The sequence below is a fragment of the Mycteria americana genome, chromosome 2 (genome assembly GCF_035582795.1).
Source record: "Mycteria americana isolate JAX WOST 10 ecotype Jacksonville Zoo and Gardens chromosome 2, USCA_MyAme_1.0, whole genome shotgun sequence".
Lineage (NCBI taxonomy): Eukaryota > Metazoa > Chordata > Aves > Ciconiiformes > Ciconiidae > Mycteria > Mycteria americana.
The window spans coordinates 44085397-44103712 of NC_134366.1; the positions used below are offsets into that span (position 1 = coordinate 44085397).

General features: G+C 39.7%; 1 protein-coding gene across 1 annotated transcript in view; it reads left to right on the plus strand.

Annotated features, from left to right (window-relative positions):
• Positions 1-4463: 4463 nt before the first annotated feature.
• The window catches only part of LRRC3B (leucine rich repeat containing 3B), a 112295-nt gene continuing 98442 nt past the window's right edge, over positions 4464-18316 (plus strand). Inside the window, exon 1 of the mRNA XM_075493183.1 lies at positions 4464-4482. The gene's annotated coding sequence lies outside the window, so the exon portion shown is untranslated. The remainder of the gene's footprint in view (positions 4483-18316) is intronic.

An 18316-nucleotide genomic window follows, 5' to 3' on the forward strand; every position in this document is an offset into this window, starting at 1 on the left:
ATTATTAAGAGTGCCTGTCCTTTGTCAGATAGCTTTGGAAGAGGAGAGAAGCTTTGCAAGGAACGATATTCACACTCACAACCACATGTCCATTTGTGCTCACACATGCGCTTTACAAAACACTACAGTGTGCACTGACAGCCTGCGAAGGATCAGCTTCAAAAATGTCCTTTGAGTCATTTCTTAGCCTCCAGCAGTGGCTGGAAAAGGTGTTTGTGATCAAACTGAAATGTAAAACTGCGATACTATAAATAGTAGCAAGTTCTACTTGCTGGTGAATATCCTTCTCCATACTACATTGAATTCTTCTTGAAGAGAGTAAAATTAGTGTAGTGAAAACATTCCTTTTGTGTCTCTTTGGTGTTAAAAAATGTTGCTATTTGCTTTCTGCAACCACTTCTGCTTCAGCTAAGTACTGGTAGTGTCTTGAAGGAAAAGCTTATTTTCATATTACATTAGGGTTTTTTTAATATTAATTCTACTCTGGTCTGTAGTGAGTCACACACTTCGATGCAAACTTCATTGACTTCACTGGAAACAGCACCTTGGGTAACAAGTACCCAAGGTACTCCATCCTTCAAAGGGAAAATACCCAACCTGTCTTGCCTTTCTGCATACCTTTCCTCATTTGTAGGTTTCCAGTACCATACCTCAATCTGAGTATCAGTTTTTCATCTCATTCTTTCCCCAGTCCCTTCAAGCTCTACTGCTGCAGCGTGAAAATAGGAATGAGGAACCTACTGATGATATTGTGTGCACTACTTGAGAGGTTGTTTGAGGGAGTTTGATGCCTGGATACACTGGAGGTCCTGGGGGTGCATTTTCTAAGTCCTTTGGACGATAGCCACCACCAACTCGTCCTCTTGCAGAAGAGCTGAGGAGCAATCATAGCATCCTGTATCCCACTGGTATCTAAGTTTCCAGTCCTAAGCAGGGAATTCAGCTGCCTAATCACAGGTGTCTAGACACCTTTGGGCACTTGCTTGGACTTGGAGAGACAGCTTGAGGCTTGGTGACATTCCTCTGTGTGTCTAAGATGGTACTAGACACCTGAGTCTTGCCAATAATGTCTAGAGCTTTTTTTATGTCTTGGATATGACCTTTAATCCCAGACCTGACATTTTCAGGGCCTGAATGAGAAATATGCATATTAGTGTCTTTTCAATCCATAGTTCAGTTTTTCTGTCTTTACATAGGTTGGACAATTAATTCTCTTCTAGAGTATCAAGGTTTTGCAGTAGCATATATCTAGCATATATCTTATTATTCCATACTGCTTTCTTATTGTAAGGCTCCAAAATGGGGCAATTAATAATTCTGAAATTCATTGTATTCTTTTCTTCCAAGAAAATGCAATACATTATGATGGCTTTATTATTGGAGAATTAGGGTTTTATAAAGCTACTTTAGAGTAGAGAATTGGCTCAGTCACTAAAAGAATTACTAAATACCTGCATATTTCTATTGTGAAGACTGGCCTTGGGAGGATGAAGATATGCTTTCTTCCCTGCCAGAGGCTGTGCCAATGATTCTAGGTAACATGAGGCTGCATCCCTGGAAGAAACAATTTGAATTACTAGTGATCATTCTTCAGAGTTATTTCTGATTTTGTATTATCAAAATTGCTCTTGCCCCTATTGACATGTACATGGCCAGATGTGTGCAGGCAAAATGAGACAATTCCACGTATGACCACCAGATAAATTACCATTTGCAAGGGCAAGTGTTACATGTGCTAACAGAGTGGATGGTTGGGGACCTGCTCGGTATTTGGCCTGTAAGAGGCAGCTGGTGACAAGCTGTTAACGAAGGAGAGTAACAGATTGGTTTTTGTTGGGACAACAGGCTAGACAGTTTTACCGCTGCCATGTTTATCCTCAGAAGGGAAATGACTGATATCAGATGCCAGAAATGTCTTATTGTGAGTTTTATTCACATCCATTTTCTCTTTAAAGAAAAAGGAATAAAACTGTGGCTGTAGTAACAGTTACAAATTGAAAAGTATTGGGAACAGAAAAGGAGCTGCCTGCTACTCCTATCACTCTGTTCTTGTTGCAGTTCTTCCTATATATATGATTTCAAGTCTTTTTTTCCCCCAGATAATAAGGAGTCAATATGGTCATTTCCACAATCCAGAAGGAAACACACCTTTTAACAGAAAGAGAGCAGTTGAATCTGTGAGTCAGGAAATCATCCAGTTGAGTAAAGGATGGGAAATACTTAGCAGGCTGGGTAGATGAGACATTTTTGGACAAAGTCAAGGATTAAAAAAGAGTTAAAGAAGTCCTAAATAAATAACACAAAGAGAAGAGTTACGAATTTAATAAAAATAGCGATGTGATAGAGTAGGAGTTTGATGTGTGTTAGTGGTTCCAATAAATGGTTGAAATAAGTAACACTGCAGTAAATAAAGACAAGAAGGAGGAAATGGCAAAGTAAACTTAAGTTGAGGGGACAATCGGTTCAGAGAGGCTGAATCAGTGTTATACAAACTAAGTATTCAGGATAATGCTGTTTCTTTATTTTTCTTGGAGTAGAAAAGCTGAGTTTAAGAACCAAGGACAGGCTCTGCTAAGGCTACAGGTTGATTCAGCAAACACCAACTCCAGCTATCAGCCCTAGTAGAAGCCTTCAGCTGGATAAGCATGACATGCTCTTTGGGGTGAGGTTTCTTTCATGGGCATCATATTGAACATAGCATTCCATTTTATGAAGAACTGTGGGAGAGCTGTATAAACAGTTGGAAGTTATATAAAACACAGTAAGGTTTTTCCGGATCATCCCTTTCCAGTACAATGTTCTTCTGTCTTCTTTTTGTGGTAATGCTAAACATTCAGAAATTATGGGTGCTGTGTTAGACTTCCTGATGCTAATGGAGTGCAAGTATGGAGATATCCTCCAGTCACTATGAACCAAAGATTTTTGCAAGGTAACCAAAAAAAAGTCTAAAGAAGGTCTTTGTGGTGTGATTCCACATAACACCTAGACGAGGTGACATGAGCATGTAAACCAGAAGGATTTAAGCTGAAGGTACCCATCTGACTTTAGTGATCATAGGAGCATGTATTCAAGGGTCATAGCTTGAATAACAGAAAACAAGGGACCTATATTCAGGAGCCAGAAGACTTCCTTGTCCCTTCTGTGGCTGCACAAAAGGCTGTGCTGAGCTACGAGGCTGCTGAAACAGAGGCAGCAAGAAGGCAGAAGGGAGTCTGTGCTTGGACAGGGGAAGGCAGCTGTAGGGTACCACTGGCCCTGTGTGCCTTTGTCCAAGGACACAAACTGTGCTCTCCTGAGCCACCTCGCTAGTAACATTCCTGTGGTGCAGCATACCAGGATATAAGCATGTGGCATACTCGTGACAGGAGGAAACGTTTCCAAGTATGCCTGACTAATAAATCCTGTTGATTCAGTAGAGATAAAAGGTTGCGTTAGTAAGAGACTGGGTTGCTCTACCGTACTGGGAGGCATCCAGACTCTGAGATGTGGCTGTAGCTGCTATATATGTATCCAAACCAGCGTTCTGTTGACAACTTCGGGTGCCAATGACAGGGTACTTTCAGCAGCGTGGGTCTCATTGTGCATCACAGGCTTCTCATTGGACTGTTAAGACAGCCCTGGTTTAGCTTAAAGCAAGACTGAGCTTGTCTCCAGGAGCTGCAGTCACAACTTTGAAGAATAAACACAAATGATTGTATAGGTCAAAATGCAAAAACTGTAGAAAACAAGTGCTCTGACATTTTGGAAGCCAGTGAATGAATGGCCCATACATGATGGTGGGAATATAAACTTAGGTGGCTGGGGATGCTTCAAGGTGGAAAGTTATCTTTTCTTGAAGCAGGGCAGGGCAAATGCAGTCTGAGGAAGAGGTATGAATTATGGTAGCTGCCCTGGTTGTACAGTTAGATGTCCCCTTTAGGGACATTGTGAGACAATTAGAAACAATATTTCTTGTCGTACTGAACAATAACATTCTTTAGAATACAAGGCATTATTTTATTCCTGATGATTTCCAGACAAGATCTGTCTGTCTTCATTGTAAAAGCTTCTGCTTACGGACTGTTCAAACACAATTCTCTCATGGAGAATCAGAGTTACTGTTAGATAACCAAGAAAGATACCTTCAGCTAAACCCACATCTTTTAACATGTATCTGGAAAGAATACCACAGCCATTTTATTCAAGATTTGCATCTTTGCTATTGCTTTGAAGACTGGCTCATTAGTGATGTCATTGCAATGGGTGGGTTCACTTTGATACTGTTTACAGCTAACAGTGACAAAAACACAGAGACTGATTTCCTGAGACGGGATTTCATCTTCAGGATGTGGTCAGACTAGGCTGCTCCTTGTTTTTCAGTTAGAGTTCAGGGTCTCAGTTTTAACCCATGTTTCAACTAATCTACTTGAGAGATTCTGTCTGTCCCACACACCTGAGCCATTTTACCTGAAGACCTCTGTTTTAAATGGGAAGAAGTGTATGGTAAGGTTTTCCCTGCAAGCATTTTTTTGGGTTGGATACTTGATATTCCTGGGCTGGGAGTTCTATACAGTATTGAATGTTCATTTTTCTCAATGATAAATGCATTTAAATAAAATACGTAGGCTTTTGTTATTTTGTTGTTACTATTCTAACACTACAGATTGCTCATAATATGTGAGTGCCTATAGCTATTGGAAGGGTGGCTACTAACATGTTGACTATAAATCTAAATTAATAGAGATACATGATTTATGTGCATATGATGTTTTAGTAAGCACTCAAGAGGCAGGCTGTTTGTAAGAGAAACATAATTCTTCTATTAACTTTCATAAATACCCTGCTCACTCTTTTGGGAATTCACACACAGCATGTGCATATGTTACAGCATAGCAGCAGTGCATGTAGTGGTGTGATTATAGGAAATACAATTCTGTTTACTGTCTATAACATCTTTGATTGTTGATTATTCTTGTCCCTGTGCCAAAAAGAGTCAGAGAATTGCCAGGAGCTGGTTCAAGACAGCAGATCTTAATGACTGTGATCCCTCTACAGAGAAGAACATTTTTTCTTTCTTTCCTTGTGGTTTTCCTTCCTGTCTACAGCACTGAAAATAAAAATGTTGATTTGCACTGTATGGAAGCTATCTACTGGCAGCAGAGCCCTTACCAACATAAAGATGCAAAGAATGAGCTCGTATTAAAAGCTCCGGTTTCAATATATTCGGGCTCCATCATGGATTTTTCCATTTGGCCATTGTCATGTCCTTTAATTTCCTTGCTGAAATTCCTTATCTGCTTAAATTCCTCATTTGTGAAATTGATTAATAATATTAATGTCTTTAGCTAATCTATTTAGAGAATAGACTACTCAGGACATGGGCTAGCTCTCTATGTGAATACACAGAACCTAGAACAGTGGGGGTTAGACCTTGGCATGGAGCAACCACTTTATTACAAGTAGCATGCAATAAGAAGGACCTAGTCCAAAATCCTGCTGTGCCTTAGATTTCTGTCAATAAACAAGAGGAATGAGGTCTCCTGATCTCGAACACATGCTAGAAAGCCTGCTGAGCTAGTTAACAGTGTCCCATTATCTAAAGTGTTTATTGGATTCATTAAGCACTGAAAGCTGTGGATGAAGAACAGGGGTATGTTTTAATCTCCTCACTCCTGCTGCCACTTTCCTCTTTTTCTTCACTTTGACATTTCTGTTTTAATTAAATGTTCAGTTCCTCCTTGTGATTTCTGCATACACAGTTTCAACAGCATGAAGCAATGTTTCTTTGTGGCAAAAGTTATGTCTAGACTGTTGGTATATCCTCTACTGCCTTAGAGATTGCTTCCTGGGAGTGTCTTCCTAAAATATTCTGCTTCAAACATAATTGTCTGACTTTCTCCTTGAGTAAAAATGTGTTGCCTGGGACTGGCTAGACAAGCCCACTGTGCAGCATTGATTTTCATGTTTCATAGGGTACTGATGACTCCCATGCTTCTATTGCGAGATTGTTGCCTTTTGATGGGCTTTCAGACTGGAAGCCCGAGCAGCAGCAGTAAGCTGATCTACATGAGAACATTAGCTGTCAGCTCAAAAAAGAAAAATAACGTTGAGCTCTCATGATTGCACAGAAAAAAAATTAGATTCATAAAGCAAGTGCAAAAACTGAAGCACTCAGAAGAGAGGGCAACTAAATATTTAAAATATTATTTTTAGGTATTTTAACCAGTGTTGTGTATTTAGGGGCTGACAGTAACACTTGTCTTTTATGTAGCATGCTTAATTAGTTGATTTAAAAAACTAACCTATAGTGGGATTGATATCCAGCAGTGGGAATACAAAGCTTCTGAAGACAGATGGGCCAAAGTATTTGTTGAATACAACTGACTTCACCCCAACTCAAATTGTCCATTTATTCCTGTAGAGCATTTTGAAGAGGGCTGCACTTTGTAGACTGACTAAAATGAGAAAGACAGCATACTCTGGAAGCTGGCGGGAGGTTTTGGCTCAACTGCCTTTCATTCTCCCATTTTTTGCTCAATATTTAACATTATTTCTTATTGTTTACTATTTTTTGGCATTCTTCTATTCTACTGCATACAATTACTTGGAGGCTGAAAAAAGTTGTATATGGCTTCCTGAGCATCTTGCACTGTGGAAAAAAAGCTTGGAAATAAAGTGCCCACAGACTGTCAGATTGAAGATTTCGCAGAAATTATTTGCTCAGGTTTCCCAGCATGTATTATAAAAGTGAAGTTACTGGGAAGTACGTGTTCTTATGGAAACAGAAAACAAAAGCATCTGGAGCTATTTTTTTTTTTCTGGAATAGTGACAAAAAGGTGGGGTGACCTTCTCACAGACGCCTGTGGAGTGATGTCAGCAGTATTTTCCTTAAGGTGCAGTGAGAAGGAATATTTTCTTTCTCTTCAAACATACTTCATAAGACTACTTTTCATAGCTTTGTACTTGTCAAGGCTCATTGAGTAAAAGTCTGAGGCAGTAAAGTGTTATAACTATCTCAGTACATGTCCTTCCATCCATCCTTATTTAAGATCTACAACTATTTCTTGTAGTGTTTTCTCCTTTCTTATTTTTTATTTTTTCTGCAGTTAATTTTTATCTCTGTATTCTTTCCTGCATTAGTTGCCTACGAAGGTCTTATTTTTAGACTTTTTGATGCAAGCCCTCTCCCCTCCCACATTTTCAAAAACATTTCATTAAACACAAGGTAATATTATTTTTAATCCTACATTTTTCGTGAGGAAAAATCACAGCCCATCCTCTTGTGGATAAAGACTATGTTTTACTTTGCTGACATCTAAGAGGTCTGAGTCCTATTCTCTTGTACTGGTACAAAAATTCTCATGTATGTGATATTAAGAAATGAAGTACTCACTTACCCAGATAATTTACACAGACAACAGATGATGTGTGTTAGATGCCAGAAATGAGCAACAAAAGTCCATAAGACATTTTTTCCTAGGACATCTTCTTATCTTTTTCAAATTTTAAAGCCCTTGGCAGAGGTCACTGAGATTGCATGCATCCTTTGACTCATGGCTCTTCTTCTGAAAACTTCTGAAGAGCTTGAATGTCAGCAGTTTGTCAGCTCTGGCGGAAACAAATTGATCCTCAATAACTGAAGAATGGTTTTGGAAATACTGTTTTAAATTTCCTAAGATAAATCTCTGCTCCTGAGCATTGCATTGAGCATGAGAAATGTTGAGGCTGTATCTCATTCTTAGAACTTGTTTTTGCTTTTCTCTTTGTTTGCTTTATGGTTCAGAATTAATTAATAAGGCCTTCTTGAGCTCTTCAGTCTTTCCACATCCCCTCAGATACCTTTTATCCTCAGAAAAAGCACTTAGGGCTGGGTTTTGCTTCCTGTTCATGGCAGGAGTAAAGAGGGCTATGCATAGAGAAGCCCTGTACAAAATAATGGCAGAGTGACTCTCTGCCCCCAGCCTGCTCTCCTGTAGAATAACAGTAGAGGTATTTCAGTCTCTACAGTACCAGTATCTTGCATTTCTAGTTGGTAGGCAAAGGGCTCAGGGGCACTGACTGTGCTCCCTCTGTCCCACAGACCATGCCCTCAGCCTCCCTCATTTTCGGTGACTGCTTCTGTAAAACAGGTAGTGGAAACTGAACTTCCAGACAGGGGGGCATGATGAATATGCACAGTTCCTGCATGGATTTATCTCCTCCAGGTCTGTAGTTCAAATGCTGGGACCACACTGGGTCTGAGACTCTGGCTGTAAAGCCAAGGCTGGTGTGGAGCAGGTATTTGTTGGCACATTCTCACTTCATTTTAGTTGTGTTGCACTGCTAGCATTCAGATATACTGAGGCAGGAGGAGATATGCTAAGCTATGTGACTGATAGGGATCTGGGATGGGAATGATAGATATCCCTCTGCTTTCCCCCATCCATCCCAGGGCACTAAAGATGGATATAAAAATACCTTTCTGACCACAGGAACAGCTCTGACCTGTAGTAGCATGGGCCTCCAGCCCCTCAGCAGCTATTGTGAAGTCTGTCAAGTTCCACCAAGGGCAGAAATCTGGCAATAGTTGTGTGCGGTTGGAGGAATGGCATTAATTGCATGGGAGAAAAGTGGACTGAACAAGGGCTTGGATCATGGACCAACGCCCTAATTCATTGAAGGACTCTCTCCCTGCCTGTAATCCACACCTGCAGGGCAGAAGTGGTAAGAGAGGAGGGAGCTTAGGGAAGAGTGCTCAGAGCATGAGAGACTGTGAGACAGGGGTTTTTTTCTGTGTAGGAGGAACAATTTGTCGTGTCCTGTTTGAATTAAAAGGCTGGGTCCTTCCTCGCCCTTTGGGTCCCTGCATAAGAAACACTGATGAACAGAAGTGGCACCTCAATTTCTACCCTGGGTACACAGCTGCTCCTCACGATGCGCTGTAGTGGTATGTGGAGAAAGAGGATATGTGTTTACTCGTTTAGGTCCTTAGAAGTATAAAGTTTGTATTAAAAATATGAATATTACTCTGCAAGTTTGAGGATGTATGGTTTTTCAGACTGACTGGTGACAGATGATCAACATCTATCAAATGTCAGATCTCATTGCCTGATCAGAAGCACGATGACCAGAAGCCCACCCTCAGAGGCTGATGTGCATGTGCTTTCATGGCTACACGATGTTTGCCTTTAACTTACTAAAGAGAAAAGGCCAAATCATGCTTTCTTGGAATAGATACGGAGCTCCCAGTGGAGTCATAGAAGAGGCACATGTAGCTGAAGAAGTGCTTCTTTCACTGTGTGGTGAAATCCTCTCCCAACCCATGCCCTCAGATCATTCCTTACACCTAATTAGGGGCTCGTTAGCTCTCTGTATGAGGCATGCTAGAACTTTTCACATTATTCCTTGCTAAATGGCAATTTTCAGAGTGGCTGTGAATGGGCCATTTCAATAGATGTCAAGAGCTTTAGAGGAAACCTGGATTGCTGAAGGGGAGAAAGATCAGAGGAAAGGAACACCAAAGTAAAAAAAGATCTTGGAGGAAACTGAAGAGTAGGGAAAAGAAGGGTGCAAAGGAGAAGCTGTCTCTTCCTTGTGAGATTTTTTTCAATCAGATTTTCACCATACTTTGGAACAGCCTAGAAGCAGTACACGGTCAAATCCTGAGTCAGGTTCTGTCAAATTAATGATGCATTAGAGAGTCAGAATTTCACACTGTCTATGAAGTGCAATTGTGCAGCTACACTGCAGTCATGCATTAAAGGGACAAAAAAACCCCAAACAACACAGAAAAAAATTCTTTCATCTGATTTCTCTCATTCCCATCCCTCTTCAGCTAATACCTTTTGATAGGCAGTGACAGAGTTTGTGCTTTGCACATGCACATCGTCTTCTTTATTGGGAAAATCTGTCTCATGGCAAATTTTTGCCACTGGGATAGCCTAAGGACCCTCTTTAATATCAAATCATGTCAAAAAGAAGTGAGTGTCTCAGTGGATAAGAAAGGTGAATCAGTTCGTGTATTAGTTACAGAGGACTAGTCCAGCACTGGAAACTGTTCAAGCGCAGACAGGAAGGAAGTGTAGGAAGATTCAGGCTTTAAGACAAACAGAGCTAGGTCCAGCAACCACACTCCTATCTGCAGAGACACAAGAAGAGGTAGTAATATTTTAAAAAGCAGATAAAGGAACTGCTTGGGTGCTTAGCAGATATTCAGTGAGTCACTGCAAATTTAAAGAGGTCATCCTCAGGAAAAAAAAAACTATCCCTAAACAGATGCTTTTAGGAAGGATGTAACTCTTTCCATTTAAAACACTGAATGCTGATCAGCGAGAAAAGTAACACTGTCTGAGACAGAAGGGGCAGCAACCACTTGGATCCAGTTACTAAAGTGATAACCTTGCCTGCCATCTGGGAAACAACCATAGACAGAGATGCTTACGTGCTTTTTGTTTCGTATCAGCCTCCTCTGAGAAAGAAGGAAGACAGCTGCTTCCCTGCAAAATGTTTGCCATAGAGCTGAAACACGAAATGGCAACTTCTGATCCAGAGCATCCTGCCTGTGCAGGAAACCTTCTGCCTAGAAAACAAGAAGATCCTGTATAGGTTCATCATCGGTGTATTATAGATGCTACACTGCCCTTATCACACACTGCTGACAATCTGTGTATGCGGTTATGCCAGCATTTTTACAACTTTTGAGAAGTTGTAAAAGACAGAACTGCAAGAGAACTGTAAGCATTTGTGTGTGCAGTTAATTAGAACATTCAAATTTATTTAAATTCTTGTCATTCTCTGTTTTTATCAGTTTCAAAGGTTAAGTCATTCTTACAGATAAGCTGGTCACTGAAGACTTCTGAAGTCTCCAAAAAAGAAGTTGACTTATAGGCAATAGTACACAGAAAACAGGAAATAATAATCTGTTGAATATTAAATCCATTCATAATAATAAGCAAGCACTTTTAGATCTTTCACAGTATAATTCTGAGAATAGCTGTGACTGCCAATGCAAGCAATTTTTCAAAAACACAATGAAACCAACATAAGGGGCAATTTGTCACCTTGAATATCTAACAGAATCCTGTAGGTTTTAACATTGACTGCAATATACTTTCCTGGCTTTGAGCTTTTCCAATGCTTCAGTTTAGCCACAGGTGCATACTTTTTCTATACTGCTGTTTAGCTTCACTTACCCGTAACACAGGTGACTTATGAAATAAAAGAGAACAAATCTTTTACTTTTTAAGAAAGAAGTATTCAGCAGAATGGTTTCCCATCAGTACTAAGAAATTTCTCTTGAATCAGTCCAGCTTCTAAGACCCCAGAGTCTGGTACGTGAGCTGGAGGGGAGGAGACACATCAGGGATTTCTTTGCCTCCACTGACGAGCAGAGACTCTTCTTGTGAGATACCAATTCATCCTTGACTATTAAAAATACTTCAGAAGAACTTTGGGTAAGGAGGGCCTTTGGAGTGCCTCAGACTGAATGAAATCACACTCAGTGTCCAGGATGTTCTGTGTATTAATCTTCTTTCTTTGGATCTTCTTTATTTGCTTCTTTCAAACCCGTTAAGAGCTTTTCACATGCATAGATTACATTGAAGCACGGTTAAAGAGGTGATGATGTCACTCTCAGATAGCAATAGGTATATGCTTTTTTGGAGCTAGATATAATTTCTAAGTATCTCAGGTGGACATTTTTACTGTTGTCTTATTTCAGTGGTTTCAAATGTGAAATATTTTTAATGAACAAAGCAAGCCATTCCCTTTCTAAGTCCTGACGGTTTCAGAAATGATGGGCTTACCGTCTTCACTTCCTGCCATTATGCTCTTTGCAGTTGTTCCAGTGTTAGAAGTTAGGTTTTAAAAATATCAGAACTTGCTTTATGATGGGAAGAAGTATTTTGGAAGAGTGGGAGTTGATGAGGGAGGAAAGCATTCTGTCAGGAAGAAAGAAAGAATTGGCTCTAAGGAGAATCAAGAAGATTAAAAGAGATGTTTGGCCTCAGACATTACAGTCTGAGGATCAGTTCTGTTTTATTTGCTATTACCAGGAAGAGTCTGGCTTTACAAGACTGGCTATTGGAAGCCCATTGTTCAAAAACAATTTCAGGAGTAATTTAGTGATCTGCTAGAGGGGTGTTAACTGGAAATTAGTTACCTTGTTCATTTATGGCTCTTCTCACCTAACTAATCTCTTCTTACTCCTGCTATCTTAACTCAAAGCCTGATTTGTCAGGGAAAGCCATGGGGCATCTGCAGATGGGGAGGTTTGTACAGATGTAACATCAGTGCAAAAGAAATGGCACTGCAGAGCAAAGCACTTTTTTATTCTTCCTATTTCTAATATAGAGTTGTTTAAATAAAACTAATGGCTATTACCAACATCAGGTTATCCTAATCCATATAATGACATAAATGTATCTGTTAGGACCTTCCAGTCAGCCTTGCAGTCTGGCTTATGGCTTTCTATACAGGAAAACCCGGTTCAGTTTTTGCTCCTAATTTCTCTTCTCAAAAATTTTCCAAACATCTTACTACCTATCACGTCTAAAGCCTTGTTAGGGTATAAGTTTTACTTTGGCTTTGTTAAACATGTGTTTCTATTGATTTAAACTATTTCTAGTGTTACTTTATTCTATATACTATTATATCTTATGCTATTTAATGTACTAAGGACTGCTGCATTAAGTTATGGTCAACTTCAGCGACTGGCTTAGATTAGCCACCTAACTTTTACCTGACTAAAGATAGGCAAGGTCGATCCTGTGTTTATGGACTAAACAAAGGTTTCTGCCATTACAGCTCTTGGTGTGTCCCCGTGTGCTCCATCCTTTCTCACTGTGTTCTGCAGCGTGTTCACAACATAGCAGGGCAGGGAAGAGGCTGTAAAATTGTCCTGGTTTTGGCTGGGATAGAATTAATTTTCTTCCTAGTAGCTGGTATAGTGCTGTGTTTTGGATTTTAGTATGAGAATAATACTGATAACACGCTGATGTTTTGGCTGTTGCTAAGTGGTGTTTACACTGGTCAAGGACTTCTCAGCTTCCCATGCTCTGCCAGGTGCACAAGAAGCTGGGAGGGGGCACAGCCAGGATAGTTGATCCAAACTGACCAAAGGGCTATTCCATACCATATGACGTCATGCTCAATATATAAACTGGGGGACTTGGCCAGGGGGTAGCGGTTGCTGCTCGGGGACTGGCTGGGTGTCAGTTGGCGGGTGGTGAGCGGTTGTTTTTTTTCCCTGGGTTTTTGTTCCTCTCTCGCTCCCTTGTTTTCCTTCTCAGTACAATTTTTTATTATTATTATTATTATTATTATTAGTTGTTGTTGTTGTTGTTGTTGTTGTTCCAATTATTAAGCTGTTCTTATCTCAACCCACAAGTTTTCTTACTTTTGCTCTTCCGATTCTCTCCCCCATCCCACCAGGGGGAGAGGGCGAGTGAACGGCTGTGTGGTACTTAATTGCAGACTGGGGCTAAACCACAACAAAAATCAATAAGGCGTTGATAGAAGAGTCACACAATCAGTCGGGGTGTTCTCTTCTCAAAGACCAGGTTTGAGTATGTTGATCGGTGGTGGTAGTGCTTGGCATCATAGGTGGGGGTCACAGAAAGCAATAAGGGAACCACAGAAGATATCATGGGCTTCATCCTGGCAGGGCATAGAGACAACTACAGTAAATTTTTCTGCTTGCAAGTCATTGGCTTTTATCATTGTGACTTGGATGGTATTGCACCCTTGATAAAATTTCCCTTATCTGATCTCTTATTAGGCTGCTGGGTCATAGTCTTGCCATTTTAAACTCTTGTGCCCATAAGCTTTCCTTGACCTGAGCAGGCTGTATTTTTATAAGGCCTTTTCTGTGTATTTCAGAATGAAATAGCAGCGATCCTTTTCTTTTTCATTGTTGCCAGTTTCCTCACACTCTGGAGTGTTCTTTGGAGCTGGGTCAGGATCCTGGTCCCCTCAGTGGAGACACCAGCCGTGCTCAAGTCCCTCCCTGCACATAAGTTCTTCCCCAAATCATTAATTTATCCTCCTTGCTGTTGACAATTTCTTTCCTTGCCTGCCGAGAGTTAAGAAGGAAAGGTTTATACCTCTGTCTTCCCCAAGTATCTTTTCAGTTGTGTTTCTTACTGAATTCTGATCAAGTTAGTCTCTGCAGATGATCAGCATCCCCACCATGTAGAACACTGATCAGTTATCACTAGCCTTGATGTTCCCATTGAGAACCTGATTTGCTATCAGGTAAATATTCTGTCTAACTAAGAGATGATCACTGGAGTTCTACATTTTAGCTAGTCTTGCGCTATGCAAAAATATTTCTCACATCCTCTCCTATAGAGCTCAAGTTCTACAGAAGAGCAAAGCACAGCGGAGAAGATAACCAGCTCCACATTCAAACTGAAGAGTGCAATTTTATGCAAAAACCCTGAAAGACCATGCTGGGTCAAATTCATAAGCTCAAGCAAATTCTCCAAGGTGTTACAAGTTTTTGGGTTTTTTTGAAAGAGATTGCATTTTTGTATTCTGAACTTAAATTTTCTTTTGTCTTTGACTGCATAATATGCTAGAAGTCATGATTAGGAAGCAATAAAAAAAAAGAATTCTGTAGTAATATGTACTCAAACTCACTTCTTATTTCTCTTACTGCTTGCTATGCGTACTTTTTCTTCTAGAAATTTGAATTATTCCTTCTAGATTTCCTCTAATAATGGGTTAGTTGCAATGTATGCTGTGTCCTTGTTTTAGACTTTTCTTAGCTGTACTTTCAGCAAAACACACAGTTCAAATTGCAGAGAAATGGCCTTAAATAATGCAATGTCGTTAGAGGTGTCTTGCCTGTGTTCATTATTGCTGATATTTTTCAGCTTTCTCACCTTGTGCTGTAGCGGTAAATGCTCCCTTTGTGCCTCTGACCTTTAATACATTCATTAAATTTAATGAGTTTAAAGTGTAAAAGAAAAAGAATTTTGCCAAGCACAATCATCAGGACTGTTATTTAATAGGGAAAAAAGGAACAGATTCACAAATATTAGCAGGTCTATACAAAACTACTTTGCACTCTTTCTGCCTGCTGTGATATTCTGTTGATACAGTATGCTCAGTCTGATAAAAGCATAAGGAAAAATAGCAGCAGACACTTGAATACTGTTCTACCTATGTGGTGTGAGAGAATTTGCTATTTTTCATAGTCTAGCAAGGCACTAATTATGTCCACTAGTGTCCAGAAAATCTATTACAAAATGGAAAAAGGTGTGTTGTCAGAAGAGTCAAACCTGATTTTTCATTTGTTCACTTTTTATTTTATAAGAAGAGTTTAGCTTCTGCTGCCTTAGTTGTGATTACCAGCAGTTCTTGCAAAATGTGCCAATGTAATATACTATGAAAAATTTACTTGCTTGTCCTTTTCAGAAAATTCTTCCCATTGCATCAAGCTAGCGTGGTGCACCAGCTTTTTCGGGAGTGGGGCATGCTCCCTGTACTATGTTACGGTGAGAGAAACTACTTCTACACTGTCACTGCAGAGGAAACGTCCTCTCCAGGGACAGACTCTGCAATCTGCCATCTCCCACTTTGTCATGCCGAAGAGTGCAAAAGCCTTTCTACAGACGTGCAGATGTTTTGTTGGTGGAGAGAAGAGTGGCTTCTTGCCTGGCATTTTCAGCAATTATTTCCATTTTTTCAACTGGGCTTGCAAAGAGCTGAATAAATCCAGACTGCAGAACCCATAGCTTCTGCTATTATTTTAGCAGTTAAAATGTTTTTTTCACGTGCAGAAACTGCAAGAAGAAGCCAATGAGATGTGGCACAGTATCGGCAACGACAATGCCAACATTGCCTGGGTTTTTCCTGGACCGTTCATCCTCAACATTACATCCCTTGTGCCCATGGGCTGTTTGCCCCAGCTCTTCCCAAAACCTTCATGCTTGATCTTCTACCCTCTTCCTGAACAAGCCATCCCCGATACAATCACGTTAATACATACAAGCAAAAAGAGAAAAAAAGCATGGAGTCAAATTATATTTGTCACTACTGGATTATTCATTCTGTATATAAGGAGTATTTTTATCCACTTCTCTTTGCCTTGACCATTTAGACTGTAAACTCTTTTGGGACAGGGACTGGCTTGCAGAAAGATCATGCTCAGCTAATTGCAAGGGTGCTACAGCAGTTGAGATAAGGATGAATTACAATCAGCAGATCTGACTGAAAGGAAGTGACTCTACTGCTTATTTCCTCAATATTTACACGTCATCTTGAGAGCAACAGATAGAGATTTAAGCACAGACAGTGCATGATAATGAACTATCTGCTACTTATTAAAGAGGGAGGACCAACCATATTCTTTAAATACTAATGATGTGTAGACTTTCAGATCACAAAAAGAGAGAAGATACAGTCTTTTTCAGCAATGGATAAATTAGGTTTATACAGGTGTTCAGAGTGCTAAATATGAAAATGTTGGCATCTTTTTGAAGCTTTCATAAGAAGGTGCAACAACACAGGGAGGAGTTATCTCTCAGAGCAATGCTTTGTGTGATTTATTCAGTACAGGAGAAATTTGAAGCAGAGCAGAGAACCTGTGCAAAGCCACTACATACATATGATTCCTAATAGGTCTGACCGGAAGATAAAGATAACTGTATTGGCCTTCTCCTAGATTTCTGCAGGTGACACCTCTGGCCATTTGAAACTATGCGAGAACCATAAGATGTCTGAATGACATTTCCTGTTGCAAAGAAGTTGCATAAGAGGATGGAGACATTTTTTCATTTAACAGCTTACAAGTCCACTGCCTCGACAAATCTGCATACCCTGGTACATCAGCTCCAGGGTCTTCCCAGACATAACAGTATTTGGTTTCTCTTCCATCCTATCATTCTTCAATTTGACACTGTAGCATAAGCCAACACTTTCAAATTCGGGGTGACTTTGACTGGCTTTCATGCTTATAACTCTATTTTCTCTCTCTGATTCTTATATCTTAAACCTATGATTTCTTTTTCTGTTTTCAGACTCATATTTGGGCAAAAGTCACTCTGACTTAACCTTGTTGGAGATTTACGAAAAAAGGTTTCAGCAAAGGTTTTGTGAATTGGCTCAGTAAAGCTCAAATAGCTTTACGGTAGCTATTGTCTATTCCATAATACTGCTCTGAACATAAACTATGGCATTATACTGGAATTAGCTAGCCTGCCAGATGAGTTCAGTCTTGTTTTGAATACATTGATTGACGTGTCATTTTGCCCTTAAAATAATAATGGGATTCTGGAAAGAGTCTTCAACTTATAACATCAAAGAACTGCTCAATTCACCTCATTAGTCTTCAACCTTTCAAATACAATTGCAGAATATATTAAAGATTATTTTGGCGGTAGATGATCATCTAGCTGAAAATATTATTTTCATGGCTATACAGCATATTATTTACTATTGCCTTTACTTATGTTATCAGTAAATTCAAAGCTGAGGAAAACACTATATTACATGGTAAATTAATTGGAGCAACCAGATTTCATATCAACTCATACCTCTTTCAGTTGCCCTCAGTCTGAGAATGGATAGCATGAAAAGTCTTTTGATTTTTTTTTGTCTGTATTCATCAGATTTTACTGAGCAAAGTAGCAGAGAGGAGGCATTATGATAATCTGCCCTGATTTTGGTTAGGAGGTACCCACTTTACTTTCCAGGACCTAATGAATTCTGCCAGCCCTGGTTTGTCCTTTCCCTTCTGATAGGAACGGTACTAACACACGACATTCCCCCTCTTCTCTTTGAGCTGCTCCATGGTACTGTGTCCTCATGTGGAGCGCTGTAACTTGTTATCTATATAATGCTTTTCTAAGGAGTCCCAACACTTTTGTTATCTACCTAAATATCAAAATGCTTTTGGCCCCTGCATAACTGGCTTACCTTCTTATGCCTTTCCCTCTTTTCTCCTCTCCCTGAACCCATGTGTTTAATGTCAGTTTCTTTTCACTTAACTACTTTGTATCAAGAATATCTTGTGTTAGCATCATTATTGTCCTTTGTATTAGTTTAAAAAGATGAAAATCTTGGAAGTACAAATCACATGCCTTTACTATGGATCTCCTCTGCATCCACCTCTGTTCTCTTTGGTATGATTTTGGTTTTTAAGTAATTAGTAATTTCAAATCCCTCAGTTTTCTCAGTTCTATCTTTTCCACATACGTAACAAACCTGTTTCTTTTTATAATATAAGCAACCAGAAATATAGACAGTGGTTGAAATTAATTTTCATTCCATTGTGTTCGAATAATTGCCTTTGTGTTACAGTAGTCAAAATGTGCTCACAGGCTGCACTGGTATAAAATCTGAATTTTTTGC